Raw genomic sequence first — 15,907 nt, 5'->3', positions numbered from 1 at the left:
TGGCCGGGGTAGGTGAGCAGTGATTCTATACATCACTCCTCACCTCTTTACACTCCGTGGGCCGGGCGCTCTGAATTCAACCGACAGAGTGATACCCTGAACATAGTGAAAAAACTGCCACAGGGATCAAAATTGGCTGTTTCCACACACCAGGAAAAACACCAGAAAAAATGCCAGGAAAACTGCAAAGAGGCAGGAAAAAGCTGTGGCAGTTTTTCTGGCATTTTTTTCTGGCTTTTTTTTTTTCAGGTTCAGGTGTAAAAAAACAAGTGGAAACCTAGCCTTAGGACGTTGTCGGTTTGGTGCTGCTGAGTTCCCAGAACTATTATATAGATCTAAGCCATTGTCAATCCCAGCACTGTGAGATTTTCCACTTGTTGCTGTACTGACAGCATTTTAAGAAGTTGAAGGCAACGAAGCTCTAAAGGTTGGCGGCCAGGCTTCTCTGAGGGCTCTGACCTTCCTTTCCCATATTTTGATCATAGAAATTCAGCAAATAAAGTTGTAAAATCATCTGGTTTAGCTCCTTCCTTTCCCTGCGTCACCATCAAGAGGTTGTCTCTGTCATAGCGATAAAAAATACACATATTTATGAAGGACCATGCGCAGAAATTACGCACAAAGAAAAAAATTAAGCACATAAAAATATGCAAATATTAGACCATATGATAAATTTCCCCCTATAAAATGATATCTTTAAAAAAACGAATACAATTATAGGATACAAATAAAAATGATCGTAGCCCAGCTCATCCAGATTATGCTGAAACTGATTCATTGATTCACATGGTTCCTGGACATATAAATAGTATTTTTCTAGGTATCAGCTGTTAATGTTCCTAGATTTTCGGTTAATCTATTGCACATTTATAACATTCTGTATTCATAAAATGAAACCCTGTGTGTGAGAGGCACAGCTTTGGCATATCCCTGTACTTTGTTATCTTAAATTGGTTCCAGCATCTGGAGCATGATTAATAGTATATGATGTTGACATGGCTTAATGGTTGTGTAGTCAACTGGTACCGTCAGGGGGTACACTACAACCGAGCACAGATGTATGGCTACATAAGGAAAATTATTTAAATGGGTTTAGAAGATAGCAGAAGGTCAGTATTAATGGATTGTCAGACTTGATAAGAGATGAAGCGTAAGCTATTATCTCTAAATACTCTGTATACTTTAGAGGAGTGGAGGTAAACAAAAAAAGGTAAGAACGGATGTTGCCAAAAATAATGAATGGCTCTTTGTTTTCTCTAGAATCTCAGAAACATGGTGTAAGAGTAAAACAATACTAAGGCATATCTTCATAGCTATTGGTAATTTTTGTGGAACTTCTGTCATATTTGTATATTCATTTATTTAAAATGTGTTTTTTTCATAGTAGCCTGTAGGCATAGAAGGCTTTAGACTCCACCCATCCCTGGGTGTCAACCTCTCATCCCTACAACATTAAACTGAATACATAACATATAAATACAAACTGATCAGTGTATTTGTATGGAAATGTTTTCCTAGCTGGAGCCCTTCCACAGTGCTATCTATATCCACATGGCATATAGGTAACCAAAGGAATGGATCCAGCATTCATTACATTTTCATCTTTAAAATCACTATTTTTGTTGTGGCCTCCCAAGAAGGTTGAGGCATATTGCATTTCAAATGCCTGATCCTTTTACTCAGGCAGTGGCTTACACCCCAATCCCCCCCCTTCTCTATTCATAATGCAGAAACACTCAGTCAAATTTTCTTGTATAGGGGATCATGATAGAGATGTTGGCGTTTAGCTGATCTTACCATTGAAACTAAAAAAATTAGAATATCGTGCAAAAGTCCATTGCATTCCATTAACCCCTTAAGCACCCAGGGTTTTTCCGTTTTTGCATTTTCGTTTTTTCCTCCATACCTTTAAAATATGATGGCTTATTTTTTGGGCCACCAATTCTACTTTGTAATGACGTCAGTCATTTAACCCAAAAATCTACGGTGAAACGGAAAAAAATCGTGAGACAAAATGGAGAGAAAAAAAAACGCCATTTTGTAACTTTTGGGGCTTCCGTTTCTACACAGTACATTTTTCGGTAAAAATTACACCTTATCTTTATTCTGTAGGTCTATACGATTAAAATGATACCCTACTTATGTAGGTTTGATTTTGTCGGACTTCTGGAAAAAATCATAACTACACGCAGGACAATTTATGCGTTTAAAATTGTCATCTTCTGACCCCTATAACATTTTTCTGCTTATGGGGCGGTATGAGGACTCATTTTTTGCGCCGTGATCTGAAGTTTTTAGCAGTACTTTTTGCATTAATAGGACTTATTGATTGCTTTTTATTCATTTTTTCATGATATAAAAAGTGACCAAAAATGCACTATTTTGGATTTTGGAATTTGTTTGCGCATACGCCATTGACTGTGCGGCTTAATTAACGATATATTTTTATAATTCGAACATTTCCGCATGCGGTGATACCACATATGTTTATTTTAATTTTAATTTACACAGTTTTTTTTTTTTATGGGAAAAGGGGGGTGATTCAAACTTTTATTCGGGGAGGTGTTAAATCATCTTTATTCACTTTTTTTTCACTTTTTTTTTTGCAATGTTATAGCTCCCATAGGGACCTATAACACTTCACACACTGATCTTTTACATTGATCAGTAGTTTCTCATAAGAAACCAGTGATTGATGATTCTGCCGCTTGACTGCTCATGCCTGGATCTCAGGCACTGAGCAGTCATTCGGCGATCGGACAGCGAGGAGGCAGGTAGGGATCCTCCGGCTGTCATGTAAGCTGTTCCCGAACAGCTCCCTGAGCTAACCGGCATGGTTTTACTTTCACTTTAGACATGGCGTTCAACTTTGAACGCGTGTCTAAAGGGTTAATAGCGCGCGGCACCGCGATCAATGCTGCGCGCTATTAACCACGGGTCCGCCACGCCATGGCACCGCGTTATAGATCGGGAGCGGACTCATGACGTATGCGTATGTCATGGGTCCTTAAGAGGTTAATGCAACTTAAAAGGAAAGGAAGCATGAAGTGCTCTAAAATCTCCTGGTAGACAGATGTGTTGATCCTGGACTTAAAATGGGTAATCCAGTGGTGAAAAACGTATCCCCTATCCTAAGGATAGGGGATAAGTTTGAGATCGCGGGGGGACTGACCGCTGGGGCCCCCTGCGATCTCTCTGTACGGGGGTTAGGCTCTCCGGCCAGATAGCGGGTGTCAACCTCTGCACGAAGCGGCGGCCGACCCGCCCCCTCAATACATCTCTATGGCAGAGCCGGAGATTGCTGTAGGCAGCGCTTCGGCTCTGCCATAGAGTTGTATTGAGGGGGCGTGTCAGCCGCCGCTTCGTGTGGAGGTCGACACGCCCCCTTCCCGCGGGCTGTCGGGACTCCGTACAGGAGATCGCTGGGGGCCCCAGCGGTCGGACCCCCCGCGATCTGCAACTTATCCCCTATCCTTAGGATAGGGGATAAGTTGTTTACCACTGGGTTCACCACTGGACTACTCCTTTAATGAAGCACAGTGGACCATCACCAGCAGATGAAATGGCTTAAGTGTCAGTACTGAAATAAATAAACTTTGCACGATATTCTAATTTTTCGAGTTTCACCTGTATAAGATTATGGGATTTTAACTTGAACAAATACATGGTGATTTATAAAAAAAAGAAATAATGAGTGCTGGATTTTTTAGTCTGGTTTCCTCGTGTAAAGAGGGTACTCCGGTGAAACCTTTTTTCTTTTAAATCAACTGGTGGCAGAAAGTTAAACATATTTGTAAATTACTTCTATTAAAAAAATATTAATCCTTCCAGTACTTATTAGCTGCTAAATGCTACAGAGGAAATTCCTTTCTTTTTGGAACACTGATGACATCACAAGCACAGTGCTCTCTGCTGACATCTCTGTCCATTTTAGCAACCATGCATAGCAGATGCATAGCAGATGTATGCTAAGTGTAGCATGATGGCTCAGTGGTTAGTACTACTGCCTTGCAGTGCTGGGGACTTGGTTTCAAATCCTGCTAAGGACAACAATAAATAAAGTGTTATTATTATTATAATAACGTCAGCAGAGAGAACTGTGCTCGTCATGTCATCAGAGGGCATTCCAAAAAGAAAATAATTTCCTCTGTAGTATTCAACAGCCAATAAGTACAGTAAGGATTAAGATTTTTTAATAGAAGTAATTTACAAATATGTTTAACTTTCTGCCACCAGTTGATTTAAAAAGAAAAAAGGTTTTCACCGGAGTACCCCTTTAACACTTAACCCCTTAACGACGCAGGACGTATATTTACGTCCTGCGCCGGCTCCCGCGATATGAAGCGGGATCGCGCCGCGATCCCGCATCATATCGCGTCGGTCCCGGCGCTATTCAACGGCCGGGACCCGCGGCTAATACCACACATCGCCGATCGCGGCGATGTGCGGTATTAACCCTTTAGAAGCGGCGGTCAAAGCTGACCGCCGCTTCTAAAGTGAAAGTGAAAGTGACCCGGCTGCTCAGTCGGGCTGTTCGGGACCGCCGCGGTGAAATCGCGGCGTCCCGAACAGCTGATCGGACACCGGGAGGGCTCTTACCTGCCTCCTCGGTGTCCGATCGACGAATGACTGCTCCGTGCCTGAGATCCAGGCAGGAGCAGTCAAGCGCCGATAATGCTGATCACAGGCGTGTTAATGCACGCCAGTGATCAGCATTAGAGATCAGTGTGTGCAGTGTTATAGGTCCCTATGGGACCTATAACACTGCAAAAAAAATGTAAAAAAAAAGTGTTAATAAAGGTCATTTAACCCCTTCCCTAATAAAAGTTTGAATCACCCCCCTTTTCCCATAAAAAAAATAAAACAGTGTAAAAAAAATAAAAAATAAACATATGTGGTATCGCCACGTGCGTAAATGTCCGAACTATAAAAATATATCATTAATTAAGCCGTACGGTCAATGGCGTACACGCAAAAAAATTCCAAAGTCCAAAAAAGCGTATTTTGGTCACTTTTTATATCATTAAAAAATGAATAAAAAGTGATCAAAAAGTCCGATCAAAACAAAAATCATACCGATAAAAACTTCAGATCACGGCGCAAAAAATGAGTCCTCAGACCACCCCATACGTGGAAAAATAAAAAAGTTATAGGGGTCGGAAAATGACATTTTTAAACGTATACATTTTCCTGCATGTAGTTATGATTTTTTCCAGAAGTGCGACAAAATCAAACCTATATAAGTAGGGTATCATTTTAACCGTATGGACCTACAGAATAAAGATAAGGTGTAATTTTTACCGAAATATGCACTGCGTAGAAACAAAAGCCCCCAAAAGTTACAAAATGGCGTTTTTTTTTCGATTTTGTCGCACAATGATTTTTTTTTCCGTTTCGCCGTGCATTTTTGGGTAAAATGACTAATGTCACTGCAAAGTAGAATTGGCGACGCAAAAAATAAGCCATAATATGGATTTTTAGGTGGAAAATTGAAAGGGTTATGATTTTTAAAAGGTAAGGAGGAAAAAACGAAAGTGCAAAAACGGAAAAACCCTGAGTCCTTAAGGGGTTAAAATTGTCAAGTGCATAGACACAGAATCTAATTGGTTGTACAAAAAATTTAAGAAAAGATCTAAAAAAAAATTTAAGTCTATCCCATTAACCTCTAAGGACATGTGCTATGAATGTACAGCACTGCATATAATAGATATGGTGATAAACGAGCACAGGAACTTTGTTTAGAGCGGGTATCTACTTGCTGCTATCAGCAGCCATGTACTCACCCCTTATAATGGACATCAATGATAATTGACCGTTTTAATACCATGGTTAATGCAATTACAGCATCTATTGGGAAAATGGAGGTGCCAGTGGGTTCGGTGGATTAATGGGACCCTCGCAGTGAGAGGTCTCTTATCTTCCTATGGCATCACTCATTTGATAAAGGCTGCAGAGTTAGCCTGTATCAATTGATAGTTTATCTCACTGTAGAATGCTATGCAATAGCACTGAATTGTACAGCCCATGCAATCCAATAATTGCATATAATAGTCCCCTATGGGAACTTAAAAAGTTTAAAGTAAATAACAAAAAAGATATATATATATATTTTATAAAAGCCCATAAAAAAAAGGCATATTTGGCATCTCCATGTGCAAAATGTCTGAACTATTTAAACAAAAACCAAATACGTTAGTTTTACCCTAAGGTGCATTGCTTTAAAAAGAAACCCACCAAATGTTGGACAGTTACATTTTTTCCATTTTGCAGTACATTTTTTTGTTTGCAGTACATTTAATGGTAAAATGAAAGTGCAATTGGCCTGAAAAAAACAACAAGCCTCATATCAGTCTGTAGATGGAAAAATAAAAAAGTTATCATGAGTTGGAAAACAAAAACACAGAAATGAAAACATCAAGGCCCAAATAGGCTGTGGGATATAATGGATAGGTACGGTTGCTATGTGTAACACTCACATTTCTGAAGACAGGAACTCCGGTGTATGTGGATCCGCTGGACCTGTGTGGTAGATGACTCAGACTGTACCAGGGAGCGGAGTCTAAGGTGCCGCTGGTCTTCACCAGAGCCTGTCGCAAAGCAGGATGGGCTTGCGGCTGCAGCAGACACCCAGGTCGCTACCCCTGGCACGGCTCGACCACACAGGCGGCTGAGGAGATGCGAAGCACAGGAGGGATGAAGCAACTAGAGATGAGCGAACTTACAGTAAATTCGATTCGTCACAAACTTCTCGGCTCGGCAGTCGTTGACTTATCCTGCATAAATTAGTTCAGGTGCTCCGGTGGGCTGGAAAAGGTGGATACAGTACTAGGAAAGAATCTCCTAGGACTGTATCCACCTTTTCCAGACCACCGGAGCACCTGAAAGCTGAACTAATTTATGCAGCATAAGTCATCAACTGCCAAGCCGAGAAGTTCGTGACGAATCGAATTTACTGTAAGTTCGTTCATTTCTAGAGGCAACTCGTAGTCTGGATAGCAGTAGGTCAGGGCAGGTGACACAATAGCATAGTCAGGACGTAGCAGGGAGTTCAGTAGGCAGGCGGCAGAGAAGCAAGGTCAAGTCACAAGAGCAGGAGATCTGGTACACGGCAAGGCAACACAATGGAACGCTTTCTTTAGGGCACAAGGCAAAAAAGATCCGGCAGAGAACTAAGGAGGGTGGAGGAACTTATAAACAAGCCACAGGTGGTTACAGTAATGAGCTTACTGGCCCTTTAAATATTAAAGCTACGGTGCACGCACGCCCTAAGGGACGGGGACACGCGCGACGGAACAGAGAGGTGGAGGCAGAGGCAGAAGAAACCCCCGGAGAGTGACGGACTGGGGCTCGCATGCAGGTGCGTCCCACGATGCGAGTCCCAGCCCTGTCGGCAGCAGAAGGTAAGGGGACCATGCGCTCACGGCCAGCGTGTGAGGCCGGAGCGCATAGTGTAACACTATGTAATTGTCCAGGGTTGCCAAACACTTTATCCAAGGTCTACAGATATTGAGAAGGTTCTATTTTATTATTTATTTAGTTATATAGTGCCAACATATTCTACAACATTCTGCAGAGCTTGTGACTCTATAAACTGGAATAAGTTCCGGATATAAACTGGAAAACCAAAATAGCTAGTTCTGCCAGGAGTACAGATATTCTAAATTCCCTACTGGGATCATCTCTACAAGAAGTGGTTGAGGAGCCAACCAGGAGGGAGGCATTTTGGATTTTGTATTCACAAATGGGGATTTGGTATATGATGTCATTATAGGCTAAAGCTTGGGATCTAGTGATCATGAGTCAGTGTGGTTTAATATAAGAACAGTGAAGAAAAACAGACTTTTCGAAAATAAGATTAGTCATAAATGAGTCCCTATCAGACTGGAACGGATTACATGGAATACAGGAGAAATGGAACTAAAAAGACGCATTATGGAAGGCAACAGAAAATTGCATTAGACTTGTCAGTAAAAGCAGAAAAAGGAAGAGACCACTATGGTACTCAGCAGAAGTGGCCAAAATCATGAAAAGCAAAAAGCTAGCATTTAGTAATTATAAAGTAGCCCAGAACAATGAAGATAGGGAAATCTACAAGACTAGGCAGAAAGAGGCCAAGCAAGTCATAAGAACTTCTAAAGCACAGGCAGAAGAAAAACAAGCTCAGTCTGTGAAAAAAGGGGATAAGACATTTGTCAGATATATAAATGAAAAAATGAAATTAACCTGTTGGGGACGAAGGGCATATGCATACGCCCTTGCGTCCTGGTACTTAAGGACGAAGGGCGTATCCATACACCCGTGGGAATTTCGGTCCCCACCGCGCGCCGGGCGGGGACCGGGCCGGGGTGACTGCTGATATCTATCAGCAGGCACCCCGTGCAAATGCCCAGGGGGGTCATTAGACCCCCCCCCATGTCGGCGATAGGCGCAAATTGCAAGTGAATTCACACTTGCGATTTGCGCTGATTTCGGACCATTACGGGTCTATGGTGACCCGGTGACCCGGAATAGAAGGGGGATCGCGGGTGTCTAAGACACCCACGATCCCCCTAAAGTGATAGGAGTGAGGTGGCACGGGTGCCACCCCTCCTATCCCTGCTATTGGTGGTCTAGACGCAACCACCAATAGCAGATCTGGGGCGGGGGGGGGTTACTTTGGTTTTCCCCGTCCTACCCTCCCACAATAGGCGGGACAGCTGTTTGCTGTGTGGGCATGCTGGAATTTGTAGTTTTGCAACAGCTGGAGGTCTACAGTTTAGAGACCACTGCACAGTGATCTCTATACTGCCCTCTAGATCTTGCAAAACTACAACTCCTAGCATGCCCACACAGCTGTTTGCTGTCTGGGCATGCTGGGAGTTGTAGTTTTGCAACATCTGGAGGTCCACAGTTTGGAGATTACTGTTCAGTGGTCTCTAGATTGTAGCACTCCAGATGTTGCAAAACTACAAATTCCAGCATGCCCACAAAGAAAACAGCTGTCTTGGGAGTTGTAGTTGCGTACCTCCAGCTGTTGCATAACTGCATCTCCCAGCATGCCCTTGTGTGATCAGTACATGCTGGGAATTGTAGTTTTGCAACAGCTGGAGGCACACTGGTTGGAAAATACTGGGTTAGGTAACAGAACCTTACTGAAGGTTTTCCAACCAGTGTGCCTCCAGCAGTTGCAAAACTACAACTCCCAGCATGTACTGACAGACCGTGCATGCTGGGAGTTGTAGTTTTGCAACAGCTGGAGGCTCACTGGTTGGAAAATACTGAGTTAGGTAACAGAACCTAATTGAAGGTTTTCCAACCAGTGTGCCTCCAGCTGCTGCAAAACTACAACTCCCAGCATGCACGGTCTGTCAGTACATGCTGGGAGTTGTAGTTTTGAAACAGGTGGAGGTTTGCCCCCCCCCCCCCCCCATGTGAACGTACAGGGTACATTCACACGGGCAGGTTTACAGCAAGTTTCCTGCTTCAAGTATGAGCTGCGGCAAATTTTTCGCCGCAGCGCAAATTCCTAGCGGGAAACTCACCGTAACACGCTAGTGTGAATGTACCCTAAAAACACTACACTACACTAACACCTAATAAAGAGTAAAACACTACATATACACCCCCTTACACTGTCCCCCCCCCCCCCCCCAATAAAAATGAAAAACTTATTGTACGGCAGTGTTTCCAAAATGGAGTCTCCAGCTGTTGCAAAACAACAACTCCCAGCATTTCCGGACAGCCACTGACTGTCCAGGCATGCTGGGAGTTTAGCTGGAGGCACCCTGTTTGGGAATCACTGGCATAGAATACCACTATGTCCACCCCTATGCAATCCCTAATTTAGTCCTCAAATGCGCATGGAGCTCTCTCACTTCGGAGCCCTGTCGTATTTCAAGGAAAGAGTTTAGGGACACATATGGGGTATCGCCGTACTCGGAAGAAATTGCACTACAAATTCTGGGGGGTATTTTCTCCTTTTACCCCTTATGAAAAGAAAAAGTTGGGGTCTACACCAGCCTGTTAGTGTAAAAAAAAAATTTTTTTACACTAACATGCTGGTGTTGCCCTTTACTTTTTATTTTCACAAGAGGTAAAAGGAAAAAAAAGACCCCCAAAATTTAGTAACGCAATTTATCCTGAGTACGGAAATACCTCATACGTAGACGTTAAAATGCTCTGCGGGCGCACAACAAGGCTCAGGAGTGAGAGCGCACTATGTACATTTGAGGCCGAAATTGGTGATTTGCACAGGGGTGGCTGATTTTACAGCGGTTCTGACATAAACCCAAAAAAATAAATACCCACTGTTACGCCTAGCGCTCCGGGTCCCCGCTCCTCCCCGGAGCGCTTACGGCGTCTCTCTCTCCGCAGCGCCCCGGTCGGTCCCTCTGACCGGGAGCGCTGCACTGTCATGGCCGTCGGGGATGCGATTCGCACAGCGGGACGCGCCCGCTCGCGAATCGCATCCCAGGTCACTTACCCGTCCCGGTCCCCTGCTGTCATGTGCTGGCGCGCGCGGCTCCACTCTCTAGGGCGCGCGCGCGCCAGCTCCCTGAGACTTAAAGGGCCAGTGCACCAATGATTGGTGCCTGGCCCAATTAGCTTAATTGGCTTCCACCTGCTCCCAGACTATATCTGATCACTGCCCCTGCACTCCCTTGCCGGATCTTGTTGCCTTAGAGCCTAGTGAAAGCGTTACTGTGTTTGTCCATACTGTGTACTTGACCTCCTGCTTTTGCCTTATTGACTACGATTCTTGCTGCCTGCCCCGACCTTCTGCTACGTCCGACCTTGCTTCTGTCTACTCCCTTGTACCGCGCCTATCTTCAGCAGTCAGAGAGGTTGAGCCGTTGCTAGTGGATACGACCTGGTCACTACCGCCGCAGCAAGACCATCCCGCTTTGCGGCGGGCTCTGGTGAACACCAGTAGTGACTTAGAACCGGTCCACTAGCACGGTCCACGCCTATCCCTCTCTGGCACAGAGGATCCACCTCCTGCCAGCCGGCATCGTGACAGTAGATCCGGCCATGGATCCCGCTGAAGTTCCTCTGCCAGTTGTCGCCGACCTCACTACACTGGTCGCCCAGCAAGCCCGACAGATCGCCCAACAAGATCACCAGCTGTCGTACTTGACCACCATGACACAGCAACTCCAGTCGCAGCTACAGCAGCTTCAGTCACAGCTACAGCAATTTCAGTCTCAGCTACAGCAGCAACAACCATCTCCTCCGCCAGCTCCTGCACCTCTTCCACAGCGAGTGGCCACTCCTAGCCTCCGCTTGTCCCTGCCGGACAAATTTGATGGGGACTCTAAGTTTTGCCGTGGCTTTCTTTCACAATGTTCCCTGCACTTGGAGATGATGTCGGACCAGTTTCCTACTGAAAGGTCTAAGGTGGCTTTCGTAGTCAGCCTTCTGTCTGGGAAAGCTCTGTCTTGGGCCACACCGCTCTGGGACCGCAATGACCCCGTCACTGCCTCTGTACACTCCTTCTTCTCGGAAATTCGAAGTGTCTTTGAGGAACCTGCCCGAGCCTCTTCTGCTGAGACTGCCCTGCTGAACCTGGTCCAGGGTAATTCTTCCGTTGGCGAGTACGCCATACAATTCCGTACTCTTGCTTCTGAACTATCCTGGAATAATGAGGCCCTCTGCGCGACCTTTAAAAAAGGCCTATCCAGCAACATTAAAGATGTTCTGGCCGCACGAGAAACTGCTGCTAACCTGCATGAACTCATTCATCTAGCCACTCGCATTGACATGCGTTTTTCTGAGAGGCATCAAGAGCTCCGCCAGGAAAAAGACTTAGATCTCTGGACACCTCTCCCACAGTCTCCATTGCAATCTACGCCTAGGCCTCCCGCCGAGGAGGCCATGCAAGTGGATCGGTCTCGCCTGACCCAGGAAGAGAGGAATCGCCGTAGGGAAGAGAATCTTTGTCTGTACTGTGCCAGTACCGTACATTTCTTGGTGGATTGCCCTATCCGTCCTCCACGTCTGGGAAACGCACGCTCGCACCCAGCTCTCGTGGGTGTGGCGTCTCTTGATGCTAAGTCGGCTTCTCCACGTCTCACGGTGCCCGTACGGATTTCTCCTTCAGCCAACTCTTCCCTCTCAGCCGTGGCCTGCTTGGACCCTGGTGCCTCTGGGAATTTTATTCTGGATTCCTTGGTGAATAAATTCCGCATCCCGGTGACCCGTCTCGTCAAGCCACTCTACATTTCCGCGGTCAACGGAGTCAGGTTGGATTGCACCGTGCGTTACCGCACGGAGCCCCTCCTAATGTGCATCGGACCTCATCACGAAAAAATTGAGTTTTTGGTCCTCTCCAATTGCACTTCCGAAATTCTCCTTGGACTACCTTGGCTTCAACACCATTCCCCAACCCTGGATTGGTCCACAGGGGAGATCAAGAGCTGGGGTACCTCTTGTTTCAAGGACTGCCTTAAACCGGTTCCCAGTACTCCCTGCCGTGACCCTGTGGTTCCCCCTGTAACCGGTCTCCCTAAGGTCTTTATGGACTCTGCCTGCCATAAGAAGTGCCTCTCCCCCCCTCCCAGTCCAGTCAGGCAAGCCTCGGTGCCCCCTCATGGCCCCCGTCCTGGTGTCACACTGCCCCGTGCCAGGCCTCGCCCTCTGCCCTCCCTCCCCATTCCCACTCCTGCTGTACTGCCTGCCGTTGAGGAAACCCTCCATTCTTTCCCGGTGTCCTCATCCCAGGGGAGGCAGTTACCGGACAAAGAGAAGGGGAGACCTAAGGGGGGGGGGGTACTGTTACGCCTAGCGCTCCGGGTCCCCGCTCCTCCCCGGAGCGCTTACGGCGTCTCTCTCTCCGCAGCGCCCCGGTCGGTCCCGCTGACCGGGAGCGCTGCACTGTCATGGCCGTCGGGGATGCGATTCGCACAGCGGGACGCGCCCGCTCGCGAATCGCATCCCAGGTCACTTACCCGTCCCGGTCCCCTGCTGTCATGTGCTGGCGCGCGCGGCTCCGCTCTCTAGGGCGCGCGCGCGCCAGCTCCCTGAGACTTAAAGGGCCAGTGCACCAATGATTGGTGCCTGGCCCAATTAGCTTAATTGGCTTCCACCTGCTCCCAGACTATATCTGATCACTGCCCCTGCACTCCCTTGCCGGATCTTGTTGCCTTAGAGCCTAGTGAAAGCGTTACTGTGTTTGTCCATACTGTGTACTTGACCTCCTGCTTTTGCCTTATTGACTACGATTCTTGCTGCCTGCCCCGACCTTCTGCTATGTCCGACCTTGCTTCTGTCTACTCCCTTGTACCGCGCCTATCTTCAGCAGTCAGAGAGGTTGAGCCGTTGCTAGTGGATACGACCTGGTCACTACCGCCACAGCAAGACCATCCCGCTTTGCGGCGGGCTCTGGTGAACACCAGTAGTGACTTAGAACCGGTCCACTAGCACGGTCCACGCCTATCCCTCTCTGGCACAGAGGATCCACCTCCTGCCAGCCGGCATCGTGACACCCACATATGATCCCATTTTGGAAACTACACCCCTCACGGAATGTAACAAGGGGTACAGTGAGCATTTACGCCCCACAAGTGTCTGACAGATTTTTGGAACAGTGGTCCGTGAAAATGAAAAATGTAATTTTTTTGTTTGCACAGCCCACTGTTCCAAAGATCTGTCAAACGCCAGTGGGGTGTAAATGCTCACTGTACCCCTTATTACATTCCGTGAGGGGTGTAGTTTCCAAAATGGGGTCACATGTGGGGGGGTCCACTGTTCTGGCACCACGGGGGGCTTTGTAAATGCACATGGCCCCCAACTTCAATTCCAAACAAATTATCTCTCTAAAAGCTCAATGGTGCTCCTCCTCTTCTGAGCATTGTAGTTCGCTCACAGTGCACTTGACGTCCAAACATGGGGTATTTCCATGGGGTTACAAATTTTAGGGGGAATTTTCTCCTATTACCCTTTGTAAAAAAAGTAAAATTTGGGTAAAAACCATCATTTTAGTGGAAACATTTTTTTTTATTTACACATCCGACTTAAACAAAAAGTTGTCAAACACCTGTGGGGTGTTAAGGCTCACCGTACCCCTTTTTATGTTCCTTGAGGGGTGTCGTTTCCATAATAGTGTGCGATGTGGGGGTTTTTGCTGTCCTGGCACCATAGGGGCTTCCTAAATGGGACATGCCCCCCAAAAACCATTTCAGAAAAACTCATTCTCCTAAATCCCATTGTTGCTCCTTCGCTTCTGAGCCCTCTAGTGCACCCGCCAAACACTTGCCATACACATATGAGGTATTTTCTTACTCGAGAGAAATTGGGTTACAAATTTTGAGAGGATTTTTTTCCTTTTACCCCTTGTAAAAATTCAAAAACTGGGTCTACAAGAACATGCCAGTGTAAAAAATGAAGATTTTGAATTTTCTCCTTCACTTTTCTGCTATTCCTGTGAAACACCTAGAGGGTTAACACACTTACTGAATGTCACTTTGAATACTTTGAGGGGTACAGTTTTTATAATGGGGTCATTTGTGGGGTATTTCTAATAGGAAGGCCCTTCAAATCCACTTCAAACCTTAACTGGTCCCTGAAAAATTCTGATTTTGAAAAGTTTGCGAAAAATTAGAAAATTGCTACTGAACTTTGAAGCCCTCTGATGTTTTCCAAAAGTAAAAACTCATCAATTTTATGATGCAAACATAAAGTAGAGATATTGTATATGTGAATCAATATATAATTTATTTGGAATATTTATATTCCTTATAAGCAGAGAGCTTCAAAGTTAGAAAAATGCAAAATTTTTAAATTTTTCATGAAATTTTTGCATTTTTCACCAAGAAAGGATGCAAGTATTGACGGAAATTTACCACTAACATAAAGTAGAATATGTCACGAAAAAACTATCTCGGAATCAAATTTATAAGTAAAAGCATCCCAGAGTTATTAATGCTTAAAGTGACAGTGGTCAGATTTGCAAAAAATGCTCCCGTCCTTAGGGTCATAATGGGCTCCGTCCCCAAGGGGTTAAAACAAGGAATAACTCAATTAAAAACAAAGGAAGGAAGGTATGTAGAAGAGAATAAAGGGCTAGCCGACTGCCTTAATGAATACTTTTACAGAAGAAACGGAAGGAAAAGGACCTCCATTAGGGAGGAAGACGAATGAATCGTTTGATGCATGTGTCTTTACAGAGGAAGAGGTTCTACGTTTGCTGTCTAAAGTGAAGACAAATAAATCACAGGGGTCTGATGGGATACACCCAAAATTATTAAAAGAGCTTAGTGGTGAGCTGGCAAAACTGTTAAAAGATTTATTTAACCAATCACTGGTAACAGGAGTTGTCCCGGAAGAATGGAAATTAGCAAATGTTGTACCCATTCACAAGAAAGGTAGTAGGGAGGAATCAAGCAACTATAGGCCAGTAAGTCTGACATCAACAGTGGTAAAATTAATGGAAACCCTACTAAAGGATAGGATTCTAGAACATCTAAAATACCATGGATTGCAAGATGAAAAACATGGGTTTACTTCAGGGAGATCATGTCAAACAAATCTTATAGATTTTTTTTGACTGGGTGACCAAAATAATAGATGGCGGAGGGGCAGTAGACATCGCATACCTAGATTTTAGTAAGACTTTTGACACTGTCCCACATAGAAGACTTATCAATAAACTACAGTCATTGAGTTTGGACTCCCATATTGTTGAGTGGATTAGGCGGTGGCTGAGTGACAGACAACAGTGGTGTGTAGTCAATGGAGAATATTCAGAGCAAGGTTTTGTTACCAGTGGGAACCTCAAGGATCTGTACTGGGATTAATATTGTTTAATATCTTCATTAGTGATATCGCAAAAGGTCTCGATGGTAAGGTGTGTCTTTTTGCTGATGACACAAAGATATGTAACAGAGTTGATGTTCCTGGAGGGATATGCCAAATGGAAAAGGATTTAGGC

This window comes from Hyla sarda, chromosome 5 (genome assembly GCF_029499605.1).
Source record: "Hyla sarda isolate aHylSar1 chromosome 5, aHylSar1.hap1, whole genome shotgun sequence".
In the NCBI taxonomy this organism is placed as follows: Eukaryota; Metazoa; Chordata; class Amphibia; order Anura; family Hylidae; genus Hyla; species Hyla sarda.
The sequence above is the reverse complement of the archived record's forward strand: the minus strand, read 5'-3'. Positions refer to the sequence as shown.